The 19,384-nt window shown below is 40.2% G+C and overlaps 1 long non-coding RNA gene and 2 other non-coding genes across 5 annotated transcripts; all 3 read left to right on the top strand.

Annotated features, from left to right (window-relative positions):
• The first annotated feature begins 997 nt into the window (after positions 1-997).
• On the top strand, positions 998-16,540 carry LOC101787860 (uncharacterized). Of its 3 annotated transcripts, none has more exons than XR_010041996.1 (7): positions 998-1,153; positions 1,692-1,760; positions 1,854-1,931; positions 2,016-2,079; positions 2,359-2,427; positions 2,636-9,970; positions 12,368-16,540. It is a non-coding gene; the product is annotated as an uncharacterized LOC101787860 (long non-coding RNA). The 3 variants fall into 3 exon arrangements; XR_216387.4 differs by having other exon boundaries at positions 1,002-1,153; positions 2,636-8,287; positions 8,998-16,540; XR_001202392.3 differs by lacking the exons at positions 2,016-2,079; positions 12,368-16,540 and having other exon boundaries at positions 1,048-1,153; positions 2,636-2,719.
• On the top strand, positions 2,202-2,271 carry LOC111758361 (small nucleolar RNA SNORD50). Its single transcript, XR_002792547.1, has one exon. It is a non-coding gene; the product is annotated as a small nucleolar RNA SNORD50 (small nucleolar RNA).
• LOC111758360 (small nucleolar RNA SNORD50) lies at positions 2,482-2,551 on the top strand. Its single transcript, XR_002792546.1, has one exon. It is a non-coding gene; the product is annotated as a small nucleolar RNA SNORD50 (small nucleolar RNA).
• Positions 16,541-19,384: the final 2,844 nt, after the last annotated feature.

Here is a 19,384-nt window from a genome sequence, read left to right as displayed (position 1 = left end):
GGTTTTGGCTATGTAGTTGTAATTAATACTTACAGTGAAATTAAAAAAAAAAACGAAGACCTGATTTTGTTTTTGTTTTTTCTCACTTAGATCCAGGGATCTAACCCTGGATCTCACACTTAACCTACTAGGCAAACTCGAAGCACCAGCTTTTTGCTTTCTGTTTTTTGAACAGTCTCGATATGTTGCACCAACTGGCCCTGAACCAGTAACCCTCTTGCTTAAATGGTCAAATCTCATATGCGCACATAAATATTTTCACTTGTGTATGGTAGTTTATTGAATGCATTGCTTTTTAACTTTGTTATCTGGATGAAATATTAAGGGATACTTCTTAATTTAACATTTCTATTGCGCTCAGTATACCTCATTCCTACAAAAAAAAAATTTAAAAATAGCCTAGTATTTCAGCTGTGTGAACTTCGACAAATCACGTGGCTATGAACTGTAGTTTCCTTCCGTACAGGGAAAATCAGTATTTATTTTCTCGGGCTTGCTGTCCGCGGAAGGCTTCTACGGGCTGGTTATTCAGCGAAGGCAGCGCCCGGCACAGGAAAGCGGCTGGCGTCTGCTGGAGGCACCCACACTCTCCCAGTTCTTTCACACCAGCATGTCTGCCCGCCAGTCTCCCTCTCTGATCGCGCGGCGGCCACTGTGCTCCAGTTCCTCCAACGGCCACCACTAGGTTGTGCGGCGCCCTCTCGGCTCGGCACTAAATTGAAGCTGCCTCACGCGGTAGAACTCAAGCACACTCCCGGTTTCCGTCAGCCCTGCGCGGATTTGACGCGGTGCAAGCGGCGGCCTCGCCCACAACCGCGGCTGTTTGAATTCTGGCGCCACTCCCACGCCACGTAGGGCCGGCTCGCCTGCCAGACAAGCAACACGGCGCAGCGCGCCTGCGGGCGCGCGCTACGGTGATGGACGGGCACGCGTCGGGGGAGCGGTGCGCGCACCACGCCCCGGGACAGCCCCTGAAGAAAAGAGACGCCGCATGCGCTTCCGCTCGTTCACGGCAAGGAAAGGTCACGCCCCCATCCTCTCGCACTTCCAATAAGGGGGAGAGGGCGGGGCGGCCTCGCTCTGACTCAGAAGAGGCTATATAGGGAGCTGCAGGGAGCAGGTATCGTTCTTTTACGCCGGGAACTGCTAACGGGTACGTCAGTTCTACGTGAGTGGGTTTTGTGGGCCTGGTGTCTAAGCGGGAAATGGTGGCGCAGGAAAAAGTTTGGACCTCAGTGCTCTGATGTCGGTTTTGAGCCCAGGGTGTTGTTGAGAAGTTGCTTACAGCGGGCAGACACGTGTGGAGCTGAGGCTGGGGAGGTTGGGCCGTGCGCTGCCGGCAGCGCTGAGTAACTGCCAGCGGGAAAGCTACGCTTAGGGATTTGGCGTGGGAGGTTAGTTGAAAAGCAACAAGCATGGAGCGGACTTTTGGCTCAGCGATAGAAGAGCCTGCCGGACAAGCTCGAGGTTGTGAGTTCGATTTCCGATACAAAAAAGAAAGCAACAAGCATTTGCTAACACAGACAATATTTTCATGTCGCCAGGTTGTTTCAGCAGGAATAATCCTGACTTTATGTCGTATTCGAAGCTATTTGGTTCCTTGACGACGTTGTGTACAATTCGGATTAACGAATGGGAAGGGCTAGTGCTGAAAACAAACACTGAGTTCTGTAATGTTTAATTTCAAACAGCGCATCCTTGCAGGAGCAATGTCGCCGTTTTGCAGAGATGCAGAGAAAAGTTTACGTACAAATGCCAAGGTAAAAACTAAGTTTTTCAAACTAAAAGGGTAAGCTTCGTTACGAGAATGAAAAATGTGCATCATTTGAAATTCGCTTTTCTTTTTTTAATAGTTGCATGAGAAAATTCCAAAGGATCTGCCAGAATCGTCAGTGAAAAAATACGTGCACAAAACTTGACAGTGACCACAGGTGTGTACTGGACCTAGTGTTAATGATTAAGCATGTGGTTCCGTATTTGAATGTAGACTACATGAAATTTTTGTCGTTGAACAGTGTCTTGGGTGTTGATACACAACAGTGAAGCTGTACATGTTACTGGCCAGCTGTTTCATTTTAAGTAAGTTATGTGGCTTAGAACTTATTTCTAATGTAAAACTTGTGATGGCGTTTCCCATGCTAGTAATGGAACCAAGGGTGTAAGTCTAGTCAGTGATGAAACCTATCCTGAAAATTTGGTCTAATCAGTGATGAAACCTATCCCGAAGCTGATTACCTGAAGAAAAACATGCACGGATTCGGCTTCTGAGATAAGACCAAGATTTATAAATTAAATAATAAACTTAGATTTTTATGATGGTTCTGTTCGTAACAACTCAAAATGCTTGATCTTTTTCAGGCTGTAGTGAGTGTTACAATGTGTCCAGAGGCTGGCTTGCAGGAAACTGCCGAATGTGGATTGATTTCTGTGAGTGGAGATGAGGGGAGAGGGCATAATTCGCACATATTGTGTTTTTGGTCATATCTATGATGATCCTATCCCGAACCTGAATTTCTGTTGAAAAAACATTTACGGATCTGGCTTCTGAGATTGACCATTATAAGGACTAGTTATATTTTCAAGTACTGTTGAATTGTAACAAACAGTTATAATTTTTGTGTTTTTCCTTTTCTAGGGTTAATGCCATAAGTTTCTCTGTTGCATGAAAAGCTGGTGTGAACAATCAGGAAAGCATGAATAAAAGTTGAGTGTCTACTGATTTTCCTTCTTTTGGTATTGGAGATTGGCTTTTTATATGCTAGGCAAATAGTTCAGTGGTAGACCACAAAATAGCATGGGCTTCTTTAAATGGAGGTTCTTGGCTCTTAGCTGGCCGGCCTTTAAGAAAGATTACATCTCAATTACCAAGACTGAGGCTGGACTTCATTCTTCTGTCAGAATTTCTCAGTGTAGGATTAGCTAACAAGCCTTTAATCATCTGTTTGGATTCAAGTGTTCCAGTTAAACCTGAAATTTTTTACCAAATCATGGTATGTGGCATTTTTGTAAAGCTATCCCAGGTGGTCACTGAGTGACTACCCTACTCCTGGAATGTTGAGCCCTGATATAAAAGATGCTGTGAAAGGAATGGAAGATCAAAAGTACAGCACAACAAAGTTTCTTATTAGATAAATCATATGTGGATTTAATATATGAAATTTCTATGAATAACTTTGGTGTCCTGTCTTGTTTAAATGTATGCACTAAAGTGTTCATCAAAGAATTTCCTGAACTGTTAGCTCCTTGATAATATATGCTATAATTCCTTGCCCCCGTTTTAGTGCCCATTGATCAGCCTCATCCCAACACCTACCGCGTATGAGAAATGCAGGTTCTAGGCCCCCCCGTTCCAGCTTTGTGAGACAGCACCATACTTCTTTTATATTCTGTTTTTGAGGCAGTCTGGCTATGTAGTTCAGGCTGTTGAACTGCCAGTCTCCAAAGTGCTAGAATAACAGGCATGTGCCATCACTCACCTATGCCATACCTTTGCCTAGAGTTTCATTCAACATGAGGTCTTAAGTTTCCATCCATGTTACAAGTGGCAAGAACTTTCATTCTGAATATTCTTTTACCTTGGTCCATTCACCCATTGGATTTCTACCTACGTTGGTTCTGATTTTGGCTCCTGTGAATACTGCTACAAGCAGACATGCTCATTTATTTTCTATCCAAATCCAATTGTTGGGTTCTGTTAAATTTTGGAAGGCCCCCAACAGCATCTGAGATTTCTTCACACCACTGCCAAAATGGCGTTTGTCTTTTTGGTAATGTCCCTTCTAATTAAAGTGCTATTTTGATTTGCATTTCTTTGGCGATTATTGATGAGGAATTTTTGATGCACTTATTAGCTGTCCGGAGAAAATAGCTCATGAGTGGTTCAGCCCATTTTGTCTTTTTTTTTTTTTTTCTCTTTTTTTTTTTTTTAGTGGAACTCACAGCCTTGTGCTTGCCACACAGGCACTTGGTGCCTCTGATCTAGTTTCTTAGGTCTAATGTAGTCTATTTTTAATGCTGACTTCAACTTCCAGACCCTTGGTACTTAAAGATGGGAAGTGTTACACCCAGCTTTCAATTTACCTTTTGTGCTTGGTGGCCTAAGAAAGCCAGGGCCTTCCTGTAAACCACCCCCATCCCATTATTTTGAGGAACTTTAAATGTGACATTGCCTAAACTTAGCTCAAGTTTTTGCTGCTGTTGTCTCCTGAGTGCTAGGACTGCATGGCTAGCTGCGTTTTTTTGTTTTGTTTTGTTTTGTTTTTTTTTCTTTTCCCTAATTTGGATGACCTTTGTTTCTCTTTTGCCTGATGGTAACAACAGTCTTTGTGCCTCAGCCTTGAAGCAACTACACTTAGCTTTGATTCATTTATGGTCATTCAGGAGTAAAATGGGCAGAATACTTGGCCCAGCATGTGCAAAGATCCCTGGTTTCAAGTCCTAGCATATACACTAATAATTCATTGGTGGCCTTACATAATGATAAAAACAAGTTTTAAGTCTTAAGCTTGGGGTATCTTAAACTGAGGAGAATTTTGAGAATAGCCAGCTAGGTAAGTGGATTCCCAAATTGGGTGGTGCTTTCTTAGAGGGTTACTTTCCAGGAAACAAGTTATTTACAAGTGTGGGTTTTTTTTAAATGGACCAGTGGATTAAATTAGCCATGATGGGACACACCTGTAATCTCAGCACTTGAAATGAATGATTAAAGCATGGGTGTCCAAACTTTCTACTTGCCTAGACTACATTGAGTAATGGAGGTTGAACTATTGTTGGTAATCACACTTATGTCACAAGCACACACATCTGGTACCCACTACATTTAATTTGATGAGCAGTGGTGGTGGTTGGCACTACACTATTCCCTCTTACACAGTCTGCAGTTGCCTGTGACATCCATGTTGGAACATACTTGTGTCTAAAAATCACCTCTTAAAAATTTGTGATGTTAAGAGGCTGCATTATTAACTGTCTAGAGCCACATGTAGCCCTCAAGCCATGGTTTGACTAACCTGTAAATAGTTATCTTAAAACTCGAAATAGAACAAGGGAACATGGGAGGTGAGACTGGCTCAAAAATGAGGGAAACTTTCAGCCCCCGAGTCAAAATTGGAAGTGTAAACTGCCTTGTCAGAGTCTAGCAAGAGGGTTGCTTGATTCCATGTCAGAAATCAGCCTGTGCTAAGCCAGCTGTTTTCAAAAATGAATGGTAGGCATGGTAGCACACCTGTAATACTAGCTTTTGGGCAAGAGTTCAAGGGCAGTCTGCAGTGCATAATGAGAACATGTCTCAAAATTTTAACAAATTAAGCTTATGATTTGTAAGGCCTCACTATAGTTCAGGCTGGCCTTGAGCTCACTGTGTAGTCCAGGCTTGTCTCTAACTTGCAGCATTTCTGCTTCAACCTCTCAAGTGCTGGGATTGCAGATAAATAACCACCACTATGCCTGTTTTAAATATTAGAATTTATTGCAAGGTATGCTGGTGCATGCCTGTAATCCCAGCACTTAGGAGGCTGAGTTTGAGGCGAGCCTGATCTACATAAGTGAATTCAAGGCCCTTCTGCTGTGCATAGTGAGCCCTGCTTTAAAAAAAAAAAAAAATCATAGTGTAATAGCACATCCCTGTGATTCCAGCTGGAGCAGGAGAATCACCAGGAGTTCAAGACCAGCCTGACCTATAGAGAAAGGGTCTGTCTCCAAAAAAGAATCAAAAAAGAATTCAAAGATCAAGGTCTGTTTTATTCAGTGGTACATCTCAAGGTTCCTAGAGCAAAGCTAGACATTTTATATTGTACAGTAAATGATAGACACAAAACTTAGAGAAGAAAAATGCCATTACCCTTTTGTCAAAGCTGGCAAACAAAAACAAGCCTGGGTTGTGAAATAGTTTGCTTTGGAGTCCCCTGACCTCTGCAATTCCTTCTGTTTTCATTCCTTTGTCTCCTGGTAGATCTTTTAATATGTCACATTTACTAAGTTGATACAATCTAAATATATTACTGTTCTTTTTATGCATTAACACTGTACTAGATTGTCAGGAAGGTCAGAGATAAACGCTTCCACCATTTTGTACAGATGCCAAAAAAAAAAAATATATAAAACAAAAAATACAAAACAAAAACTTCCAGAGAGGATTAAACAGATTTGAGTTAAAACCAACTCAGATGAGTAGATGACATTAGTCATAAGAATGAGCAATCATATTATGATCTAGAACTTGAGAGTGATAAATTAGCAAGGTTTGGTTACAAATAGGGGGAACCCAGATAAAAGACAAGGCTGAAACGTTCAGGACCAACCTGGGCAAAGTTTCCCTTATTAAGTTATGAATAAGGTAGTTAGAAATTTTGTAAAAGGCTATTCTTGTAATCACAATTATGTAAAACAACGTTATTCAGTAGAAAGCCATCAGAAATTATTTTTCAATGACTACAGGATATATTCTGGAATTAGTAATGATAATCAAATCCACTAAAATAAAACTATGCTGGATGTGGTGCATGCTCGTAATCCCACTACTCGGACAGCTGAGGCAGGAGGATCACCAGTAGTTGGAGGCCAGCCTGGACTAAGGAAAAAACTAGAAAACTCAACATTTTATAATTAAACTACTAATGTAAACCTTTTAATAAATACTTGGATGGCAGTTTTTGAGCAAGCTCAAGAAGTTATTAGACTCTGCTTGTCTTCTAATTTACAAGTATTGACTGGTTGAAACCTTTTGTTACAGAAATGGCCTGTACCAGCTAAGATCAGAGGCCTTGTTAACTTAATAAGGAATTTACCCTCCAGTACATATCTGAAACTTCAGTGGACAACTCACTAAACTCAAAAGCCTGAAAGTCCTACAGAAACTTGACTACTGTATAATAGATATACTTGGTTCAGACTGGTTTTAGAATTGTGTGTGGTTTTAGTAACTGTAGTCATAGACGTTGTTTTTCCTCTACACCAGACTTCCAGATAAAATATAGTAGGCTCAAACATACAATTTAGTAAAAAAAAAAAAAAACATACAATTTAGTGCTTTCTAAAATTAGTTTTCCTGCCAAAATTCCAGAATTCACTGTACTTTGTTTCCTAGTGTCTCTTTGCTTCCCAGTGTCTCTGAGCTGATTAACACTCCTCATAATCTTTCTTGCTTGTCCAGTGTGTATGCAAGAACGTTTTGTGATTCTAATGGCTTTTTCATCAGTTTCCCAGGCAAGATTAGTCTTTATGGTCTGGAGATTTAGTTCAACAGCATAAGTGCCTGCCTTGCAAGCACTTGGTCATGAGTTCAAACCCCTGTACCAAAAAACTTTAAAAGATTAAAAGGCTGGGGATTTAGCTCAGTGGCATAAGCACCTGACTGGCAAGCACAAGGTTGTGAGTTCGATCCCTGGTCCCCCCTCAAAAAAGATTAGTACTTATTTGAATCTGTCTGCTAACATAGGCTGCTTATCTTTTTCCAGTCTCTTTCCTAGAAGTTAATCTTCCTTTCCATCTTTCCTCCTTTGCATCTTTGTTTCTGTCTCTGAACAGTACTGACAAGTGAAAAAAAAAAAAAAAAAAAAAAACCACTGACAAATGTAATACTTTAAACCAGCAATGGCAAACATTTTATTAGAGATGAGTACCCAAACTACAATCCTAAATTCATTTACTTGTCACAAAGTGACAGCACTGCAGTTAAACCTGAATAATGACGTTTTAGTTTATGAAAAAACAGCTGGGGTTGGTGATGCAACACCTGTAACCCCAGCTCTCAGAGGCTAAGGCAGGGGATCACAGCAAGTTTAAAGCCAGCCTCGGCTATATAGTGAGATCAAGGCCAGCCTGAACTACATAGCAAGACCCTATCTCAAAAAAAGACAAAACAAAAAAACCCATGCATTAACATCTTTTGTTTTCCTTTTTATCGGTACTGGGGATCAAACTCACGACTGCCTACTTGCAAGGCAGGCGCTTATGCCTGTTGAGCTAAATCCCCAGCCCCAACATTCTTTGTCTTAAAGGAAAAACAATATGCATGCCATAGGCTCCCCACTACTGCTTTAAACTATTTCCACTATCTCAGTTCTTGCTCAGTGTCACTGGTCCAATATATTTGGATGCATGCTGGGATCGGGTTAAGTTATGAGTTTGTCATAAAGTTTCACAGTCCACCTTGAACCTGAAGAGGATACTCTCAATATAAGAATTCTCGTTCTCACAAGTCCTGACTTCATCACCTCTTCCCCTCACCATTAGAACACTGCTGAAGTCTCAAAATGTCATGTAGCTGAGTTCAGAGTCACAGTAGAAAGTAAGTACTTAAAGTCAGGTCCCAGCACTTGGAAAGACTAAGGCAGGAGGATCACTGCATGCTTGAGGCCAGCCTGAACTATATGGTGAGACTCTGTCTCAAAAACAAGTAAATATTTTATTTCATAAAATCTAAAACCAAGTATAGGACAATCCAACCAATTACCCTGATTTAATTGTTACACATTGTATATTTGTATCAGAATGTCACACATATCCTCATAAATATGTACAATTTCTAGGTATTGAAATGAAAAGCTCCCTTTGTAGCCTAGGCTGGTCTCGAACTCGCAACAAGCCCCTGCCTCAGCCTCCTGAGTGCTGGGATTACAGGCGTGATCCACCACACCCCACAGAAAATACATGCTAAAAAAACAGCTGTAACTACAATATATTACTACTTTACTCAGGTCAGAAAACTTTAGATTTGTCTTTGCCTCCTAACTTTATTAAATATAATTCACATACATTAAATTGTTGTAGCTTATGTGTTGATGGCCACTAAAACCTGATGCGCTCGTAGGTGGGGCTTTGGGGAAATGATTGACTCATGGAAACATTATACTCATTGGTAAATCTGTCCATTTCTGAGCTTGTGGCAAAATACGAGGTTGACAAGTAGAGCCTGGTTGGAGTGATGGGTCACTGGGGGCATGTCTTGGAAGGATCTGTCTGCCCGACTCCACCCTTGACTGTCTGTTTCCTTACCAGATTTATTGTGAGTAACTCACCACCACGCTCCTCAGCCAGATCATCCTGCCTTGGAGCCAACCCAATGGACTGAACATTGACCAAAATAAACATATCCTCCCTTGAAATTTTGGGTGTTAGGTATTTTGTCCCAGCAACAAGGGAAGTAGCTAAGATGATTATATATGATTCTAGCACTCTAAAGCCCAAAGCAGGAGGACCGGTGTGAGTTCAGGTCAGGCTGAACTATACAGTGAGACTCTGTCTCAAAAACGCCAAAAGAATAACATGTGTGGTTTCATAAGTTTTTCTACACGTGTATACCCATGAAACTACTACTACAATGAAGATGACTATATATGTCCAAAAATGTCCTCTTACAGGGCCTTATTTGGAGCATAAGATGGAATGTGATGTCCAAATTGAGATATTTAGTAAGCAGTTACAGAATCTAAAGTTTATCAACATAGTTTCTTTAAACCCATGAATTTTTTTTAAAGAGTCTTACTGTGCTTCCTAAGCTGGCCTCAAATTCATGGGCTCAGAAAAATGCCTTGAAAATTAAAGCACAGCCTGAAAATTGAAGGAATTAATGTCTAATGACAACTCTGCAGTGTTATGGTTTGTATCTAGATTCCCTCCAAAGCCTTGAGCAGTCATGGGGGCAGGATGCTAGAGTTTCTGATTAACTCTTGGTCCAGTGTTAGGATTATAGGTGTGAGTGCTATACCACTTTAGGGTGTGGCGTACATACCATATAAGAGACTTCTCTCCAGGCTCTTCCACTTTTGCTCTTGTTGCTTTTTCTGTCTTCCACTGCATGAACAGTGTCCCTCTGCCACACCACCCTGCCTGGGATCCAGCTGATTACAAACTGAAATATCCACAAACTGTGAGCTAAGTAAACCTTTCCTTCCTTAACTGGGTGTCAGGTATTTTGTCTCAGCAATAAGAGAAAACTAACCAACACACAAAGTAACATAATGATCTTCAGGTAAGAATGAGATAAGACTTTAGGAAGTGTAATAATTTTTTTGTCAGGCATTGTGGAGAAAATGGAGTTGAACATAAGTTACATGTTTGTGTATCAATGCTAACATGCCTAAAGAAGCTGAAAACTAATAAAATTAATCAGCGTGTATTTCTTAGAAATGGCTGGACACTGTGATGTATAGGTGGTCACTATGATGCATATAGTAGGAACCAATCAAAGGCAGCCAAGTACTCTACTTCTGTACTCCCCTTTGCAACCCCATAAAAACTTTCCAGGATGGAAAGGCCTGACATTTTTATAAGGATTGGATTATTTTCAGTGCCTGTGCAGCATTAAATAAATTTGTCTCAAAAAAATTAATCAGTGTATTTCTTCACTATTCTGCTGAACTTACCTTTCTGGGAGCAGAAAACAAATAACTGAATTCATCGAAAATTAGGGATAAACTGCCCAGAAGGAATATCCCAACAATACTGAAGAGTACCGAAGTACAGGTACAAGTATTAGAATTATTAGCCTTGTGTGTTGGTTCTTCTTGTTGTTGTTTGTTTGTATGTTTTTTAGGCAAGGTCTCCCTATGTAGTTCACGCTGGGTCTTGAACTCACTGTGTAGCTCAGCTGGGCCTTGAACTCATAGTGATCCTCTTGCCTCAGCCTCCTGAGTGCTGGGATTACAAATGACCACCGCCATACCCAGCTAGAATTACTAACCTTGTGATCCAGGCTGCCCGGAAGATAGGGTAGATTGGCAAACTGGTCCAGGTAATAACAAAGATCAGATGTGCCACATGAGGGTGCTGATTCACACAAGGTAAAAGGAGGTTCTCTCCAATTACTATACAGAATGATCCCACAGAATATCGCATTGGATGATTTGTTCATCTCTCTCTGAACTAACACGTAAGTTTTTAGAAACCAGAGACTGTGCCCTTTATAAATTCAGTGCCTAGGACACCATGACATCCACTATTTGTCTAATTGAATGAAATGCAATATGTGGAGTGAGCAGTGATGATGTTTAAAATCTCCAAAAGAGATATTTTAAAAATCTGAAAAATTACAAGCCATAATGGACTAAATGTTTATACGCCCCAACCAAATTCACGTTAAAGTATTTCAAAAAGAAGTGTAATATAAGCCGAGTGTGATGGCACATGCCTGTAATCGTAGCACTAGGAAGCTGAGGCAGCAAGATTGCCAGGAGTAGGGCTGGGGATACAGCTCAACAGAGCAGCACCTGCCTAAGCAAGTGCATTGTCCTGAGTTCAGTTCCTGGTACAAAAAAAAAACCAGATTGCCGTGAGTTTGAGACCAGGCTGGGATACATGATGCATTCAAGACTAGACTGGACTACACAATGAGACCCTATCCCCTCACAAAAAACAAAATGTAAGATAAAAGTCTTTTATCAGTGATGAAATTAAAATATACCCCAGAGACTACAACTTACTACTGCCCCACAGGACTTTAGTGTGTTTAATGCCTATATTCACTGATATAAGGTGATCAAGTATTAACAACAATCCAGAACTATAGTTTTATGAACTATAGTTTTAGTTAATTAATTGACTGATTTATTTGTCTTTGAGGCAAGGTTTCACTATCCAGTTCAGGCTGGCCTTGAACTCACTTTGTAGCCTAAGCTTGCCTCAGACTCAAGGTGATTCTGCTGCCTCTGCTTCTGTAGCACTAGGATTACAGGTGTGCACCCCGAGGCCTGGCCCAAACCATACTCATATGAAAATAGTTTCCTAGCCAGATGTGAGGATGCACAACTGTCACCCCAGCCCTGTGTAGGCTGAGGCATGGGATCACTCTACGTTCACAGCCAGCCTAGGTAACAGTGAGTTCGAGGCAGCCTTGACTAATACATGAAGAGACTGTGTCTAAAAAGAAAATTGCCTAAAGCTATTTGGCCTGTATTTTTATTACCGATATTTTAATAATGAGATCATATCATCTATAATCACATTTCTTTTTCAAAAATGAATGTACAGGGGCTGGGGATTTAGCTCAGTGGCATAAACACCTGCCTTGCAAGCAGGCGGTCGTGAGTTCGATCCCCAGTACCGATAAAAGTTTTTTAAAAAAATGAATGTACAAACATTGCTGAATATGAACATATCTCTAGAAATGGCAGGACTATTTTGAAATTCATGGATTTTAGTCAGAGTGTGGTGGTGCATACCTGAAATCCCAGCGTTTAGGAGGCTGAGGCAGTAGAGTTGTTACAAGTTCAAGCACAGTCTGGGCTACATAGTGAATTCAAAACCAGCCTGAACTACATAGTGAGACTATCTCAAATATAAATAAAAAAGAACTTTGTCTATGCATATCTGAATATAGTTCACATCCTTGAAGAATTGTTTTTGCTTTTTTTTTTTTTTTTTGAGGCAGGTCTGTATAGTACAAGCTGACTGTAAACTTCTGCCTCAACCTCTTAAGGGCGAGGATTACAGGTGTGTACCGCTATCAGGAATCCTGCTAAGAGTACTGATTGTCTGTCTGAAGGGATGGCAAGAAAAATAAAAAACAGACAAGTTTAGTAATACATGAATGGCTGGGAAGTCAATGTATCTCGATGGGTCCTCCACTGACACTCCGAAACAGTCACTATTTATTAAGTATATATGGTGATAGGTGGGGCAAACGAAAGAATGCAATTCTGCAGAAGACTCAGACTCAAGATGGCATAGATGATGAAATGCTAAGCAGGACCTTGTCCTGGAGTAAATCCTGGGATGACTCAAGAAGGCATAGATGATCCTATGCCAAGAAGGATTTTGTCTTGGAGTGTAATCCTGTGATATATGCCCACGAGGGTGTAGATGATCTTACGCTTAGAAGAGTCAATGGGAAATCTCAGATGGGTGTTACTAAGCCCATAGGGAAGTATGCAAAATTAGCCATTGTGAATTTGTGGGCCCCAAAATAGCACCACACTGTCAGCCCACTCAGGAGGCCCAAGGGAGATTTTCACAGGTGAGGTTCCAAGATGAAAGAATGCACATGTACAAGACATCAGCAACAACAGCAGACAGCGTGGAGCAGAACAGAAAGCCAGAGCACAAGAGAGCAAGAGGGCCACCTGTATCTTTACTGTATAATTCTTATATAGGTTGTTATCTCACGTTTACATTCTTACATAGTGCCATAGCTAGCACATGATTGTTTACCCGTGCTAAGTTATGGTTACATAACTGTATCCCACTGTGTGCCTACCCTAGACAAGCATGGTCATATCCTCAGGTGTCCTCAGATGCCCTTGAACTTTGAAGCAGTCTGAGTGGTTCCCCACACACCTAGCCTTGTTTGCTTTAAATTTGACCTGTTTGAGTTGTACTAATAAGTAAGATGTGTGTAGTAATGAGGGCCTGAGTCCCATAGCAATGTCCTGCATAAGTCCAACTGAAGACCTAGAACCCGTGACAATGTCTCATGTGAGTGTATATCAACAATTTTCTCTGGGAAGACTCAAAGGTCAGTGGTGGAAGCTAGAAAGTCTGCACCAGCAGGGTGAAAGATCTGTGTTAGCAGGCTGAGGGATCTGTACTGGAGTCAAGAAGTGATGCTCAAGGTAAGGACCAGGGCTCCCCCAAAGCGAACTGCAGCCATCCTTAGCAATAGCAAGGACCTGAGCTCCTCCAATATGAGAACAGCTGAGTTAGTATCAGGAAAACCAACATGACAAACTTCTCCAGGAGAATCAACAACATACCATCTTCCTCTCCTCCTCCTCCTCCTTTCCATCCTCCTCCTCCTTCTGTTCTCTTTTTTGCACTGAGGGGGGGCATACTACCGGGATTGAACTCACAATCTCATCTAGTTCTTCTTTTACACAGTTGGCAACAATCCCCAGGTGAGCCTTCCGTGCCCAGAAACATGCTGATTCAGTTCAGCTGGGTGTTACAAATTGACCATTAGTTAGTCCATCACAAGTGTGATGATTCATAAATATACTAAGGTTGACCCCGCGTGGTAGCACATACCTGTAATCCCAGCACTGTGGGAGCCTGAGGAAGGAGGCACAAGTTTGAACCCAGCTTGGGCAACTGAGTAATCTGTTCCAAAATTTTTTGAAAAGGCATGAAAATATAGTACAATGTGAAATGTACAGTGCAAAAGCCTTGTGTTCAATCCCCAGTATAGAAAAATCACCCTGCTGGTATTATTTTATTGAACAAATATGTACTGAAAGGCTTTGATGTGTAGATATCGTCCAAGGCACTAAAGCGAAGGCAAAAATCCATGTGTCTATGGAGCTTAAATTTTAGGAAAAGGATAAATGTACCAACACAGTAAATGATAAAGTAGGAAATGAGAACTGATCTAGAAATAGATTATCGAATATGGAAAGTAAGTTTGGAAATGTAATTACTGTTGATAGTAAATTTGTTTTGTTGTGTTTTGTTTTGTTTTATCCCAGGGATAGAATCCAGAGTCTCATGCATATAAGCACAAGTCTTAACACTGAGCTACATTACTGGCCCCACTATTGTAATTTTAAATGTAGCTGGCAGGATAGGTTTCTACTAGAAGGTTTCTACTAGAAGATCTTCATAGAACTAGTGATTAAGCCTGTATTTACCTGGAAAAAGGACATTTCTGTGGCAGTGACCTTGAGATGGGAACAAGCATGGTAAGAAAAGAGAAAACAGAATACAGATATACAAGGCCCCATGAATCACTGAAAAAGTTTCATTCTGAATGAATTGGAAACCACTATGAAAGAAAACACAGAAACTCCAAGTGTGAGTCATACACATCAAATATACAAACCTGATTCTCAGGGCCCAGATTGTGGCCTCTAAATACCATTCACTGTTTACATGCACCAGGGTTCATTGGAGAAATGACTGATTACAGATCTGAAGCAAGAAATGTACAAGATGACCTTGTCGCATCTGCAGATACCAACACAGCAAACTATAGAGTGTTGAAAGAATTAAAGGGCCTATTTGGAGAGTCTCCCATTGTCTGAAGGTGAAAAATTTAGCCAGACACAGTGACACATCTTTAACCCAACACTTAGGAGACTGAGGCAGGAGTATGGCTGTGACTTTGAGGCCAGCCTGAGCTATGTAGCAAGACCCTGTCCCTCAAAACAAAACAAAACAATGGAAAATTTGACTGTTACTAAGGATCATAATGACCATAGATCGAGATACATAAACTATGTTCTACAAATTCATAGTGTTACCTTTTTGTTTTGCCTTTTTTTGGTACCAAGGATCAAACTCACAACCTCATGCTTGCCAGGCAGGCACTTATGCCACTGAGCTAAATCCCCAGCCTTTGTTTTCTTTTTGAGACAGGATCTCACTATGTAGTCCAAGCTGGCCTCAAATTTACAGTGATCCTCTTACCTCAGCATCCAAGTGCTGGGATTATAGGCATGTGCCACCACACCTGCCTCATCATGATTCTTTTAAAAAATTAATTTGAGAATAAATCTTAGAGAATACTAGTAAACCAACCTTTCAATTTCAAACTGTAAATAAAGGAACTTTCTAAATCTAACTGCATTCACCAGATAACCAAGCAGAAGGTACTAAAAACAAAGACTGACATTATTAGACTGTCACTATTTTATAACATGTACTGAATTAACACCTGTAGGCAATCATCCTCCATGGCTAAGGTTAAAAAAAAAGAAAAGGAAGAGGCAATAGATATTCTTCAAGGAAGAATTTATCACTTTTTACTGGTATCTTGCCTGAAAACAAAAATTGAATATGATTTTGATAAAGAATCTGAGAATAACTACCAATAGGCTTAGCCATGTGACAGAAATGCAATCAGCAAAATTCAAAGTTCAGTGACACAAACTGTATAAATTACAAGGGAAAGAAAAACAACCAACTGGATATAGTGATGCACATTGTAATTACAACATTCAGAAGGTTGAGGCAGGAAAATTGCCCCAAGTTCAAGGCCAATTTGGGCTACATAGTGAGTTCAAGGGCAGCCTGAACTACATAGCAAGACCTTATCTCAAAAAACAAAACAAATTGGACGTGGAGGTCCATGTCTGTAATCCCAGCACTTAGAAGGCCGAGGCAGGAAGATCACTATAAATTGAAGGCCAATTTGGACTACATAGCTAGACCTTGTTTTGGGGGAAAAAAAAAAGGGTGGGATGACCACTTATAAATCAAGAGACCAGAAATGTATATCAGCATCCAGTATTTTCTTTATGATTCTGTATGTATTATTTATAAATGGAGAGCTGGGTTTGGAGGTGGGATATAAGTAGAACATTTGCCTAGCATATGCTGGCTTTAAACTATCTTTCTGATTCAATCCCCCTAGTGCTGAAATTAGAGAGATGTGTCACCATGTCCATCTGAAACATACCGCTTTATATACCAACATATCTCTTAATAAAATACCATTTCTGCCAAGCATAGTGATGCACACCTGTAACCACAGCACTTGGGGAGTCTGAGGCAGGAGATTTGCTTTGAGTTTCAGGCCAACCTGGGCTACATCATGAATTCAAGATCAGCCTGAACTACATAGCAAGATCCTATCTCAAAAATAAATAAATAAATAAATAAATTTTAAAAATGCCTTTTCTATTTAACATACTTTGACCTGAATATAGCATAAGGTAAGTCAAAACATCTTTATAGCCAGGTGCGGTGGCACACAACTATAATGTGTGGGAGGCTTAGGCAGGAAGATCACCCTGAGTTTGACGCCACCTTGGGCTACATGACAAGACCCTGTCTCAAAAAATATCCTTGTATATAAATATCTTACCTCTTAGGAAGTTTAGTAGTAATGTGAGTACTTGATTTAGTGACTCCTGTATGTTAAGAACCCAGGTTTTTTCCATCTCATTTCTCTAATACCTTCATTATTGCCCTTGGGATTTCTGTCATGGTCACAGAACAGTAGAAATTCCAGACATCGTATCTGATACAACATTACCTGGAAGGAAGGAGGGAATACTTTTATTTCTTATTGGGAATGAAGAAGCCTTTTTCAGAAATCTCCGACCTCTCATTTATCAGTATTAAATGACATGTTAATTCCTAACCCACTTATGTTAAGAGAAATTGGGGAAAGGCACTGCATAACTGATGTGGACCAATCACTGGGGCCACCCAATGAGTACTGGGAGTCAGCAATAGCACTGCTAACACATCCTCTTACACACTCTCCTACCGGAGTATAAGTGACTCACTGAATATCTTGGGGTCATGTCTATAAAATACTGCTACTGAGACATCCACATTTTGTGGGGAGGGTACTGGGAATTGAACTTAGGACCTCACACTTGCCGGGCAAGTGCTGTGCCACTGAGCTATGTTCCCACCCCACTCTTTGTTTTTTGTGTGTGGTTTTTTTTTTGACACCCACTTTTTGTAATTTTTCTAATAAAGACACATCTATTGTAAGACACTGGTACTCTCTCTTCTTTGTAATTATGTCTGAATAGTCTTCCCCAAAATTTTTTTTCTTGTATAAATCTAGCAAGTAAAACTCTAGAAAGATAATTGTAGGTATAAATAAAAAATGTGATTTATCACTTCAGCTTTTGTAGCATCTTCACATGCTAAGTTGTTCAAATACACATTAAATACTTCTATTAACTAGTGATACCCTCTAGCCAGTAGTGTTGTCTCTTTGTAAATAGTCACAGCTCAAGGAATATGACATGCTCAAATACTGTGTGAATGTTCATTGTAGATTTTTGATTAATATTAAACCTGGAAATTTTGGAGAAGTCCAAATATAAGAAACTGTTTCTTATCCAGTTTTCTATTTACATTTCATGATTATTATTTGTGAGATGGGATCTTACTCTGTTGTCTAGGCTGGTCCCAAACTCTTGCCTCAAGCAATCCACTTCTCTTAGGTTCCTGGTTAGGTGGAACTATCCAACAACATGTACCACCATATCTGGACTCTGTGTGTGTGCGCGTGTCTTTTTGAGACAGGCTTTCACTATACAGTGCAGACTGGCCTTGCACTTTGTGCCCCAGGTGGGCCTTGAACTTGTAGTGCTCTTCCAGTTTCAGCCTTCTGAATGCTGGAATTACAGGTATGATTCTTTGGCTTGTTTTTGACCTTTTAGTCAAGTTTTCCCTTGAATAAAGAAGTGTCCGAGAAACACAAGCTTCCAAAGTTAGTGATGTACACGTTTTTCATTGTTGACATGAGGTTCTGGAGTGTTTGTAGCTAATTTCCTAAAGGCTCTATTTTTAACCTATTTAAAAAGTGATGAGCAGCCTCAAAAGATTTCTACCACCAAGGCTAGAGTAGGGCCCTGGGGAGGAGCAGCTAGATACCTAGTCTGTGCTGCATAGAAGGGCCTCAGCACTGGCAGTCTTTACATTGCTGAGAGCCACCTGTCTTGGTTAGATGATTCGGGATTAAAATTCTCACTGAAATACTCCATCATTAGTTCACATGCTGTGTTCAGGGACCTGTAGGCCTATCCACAAGAGCATTTGCATATTATAGCGGATCTTAAATTGGAAGAAAAAAAATCTCTTGATGATGAAGAAAAACACAGTGGTTATGATGTTGAACCTCTTGCTGAATTTAGATTTGTGCCAAGTGATAAATCAGCATTGGGAGCAATGTTCATTGCAATATGTGGAAGACAGCCCCTGCATCTAGATCCTAAGGATAAGGACTGAGATGGATTGTGTTTGGTTGTTTGCCCAAAGTCTCATGTGTTTTGTTCATAAAGTCTTTGTCTACACCAATGTTTTCAAGAGTTTTACATATTGTATATTCCAGCAGATTTAATGTTTCTGTTTTAATATTTAGATCTTTGTTTCATTCTGAATTTACTTTAGTGCATGATGAATGATATGGGCCCAACTTTAATCTTCCGCATGGTACAGAGCCAGTTTTTCTAGCATCATTCATTAAAGAAGTTTTTTTTTTCTTCCAGTAAGCATGTAACCACCCTTTGCCAAAGATAAGGTGGTTCAGTGTATTTGGAGTTGTCTCTGCATCTTTTAATCTGTTCCATTGATCTCTAATCTGTTTTTTAATACTATACTGTTTTTATTACAGTAGCTTTGTAGTATAATTTCAAGTCAGCAATTGGGATGCCCCCATCTTGCTTCTGTTGCCTAGGATTGCCTTTGCTATTCTAGGTCTCTTCTGGCTCCAGATGAATTTTAGGATTATTTTCTCTAATGCTCTGAGATATGGTATTGGAATTTTGATGGAAACTGCACTGATGCAGTATGTACCATTGTTAAACTCTGATTGATGTACCTTGAAATTTTATTGTAGTTTTTCTTTCTTATTTTTTTCTGTTTATGTTTGAATAAAATGGATTTTAAAAAAGAAAAGAAATTGTATTGAATCTGTGTAACATCTTGAAAGTATGGCCATTTTCACAATACTAGTTCTTCCTACCCAAGAGCATGGGATATCATTCCA

This window comes from Cavia porcellus, unplaced genomic scaffold (assembly GCF_034190915.1).
Source record: "Cavia porcellus strain 051 isolate PalLab524CR breed Dunkin Hartley unplaced genomic scaffold, mCavPor4.1 scaffold_22, whole genome shotgun sequence".
NCBI classification, from domain to species: domain Eukaryota; kingdom Metazoa; phylum Chordata; class Mammalia; order Rodentia; family Caviidae; genus Cavia; species Cavia porcellus.
Note: the sequence above shows the minus strand (reverse complement) of the source record. Positions and strands in the feature narration are given on the sequence as shown.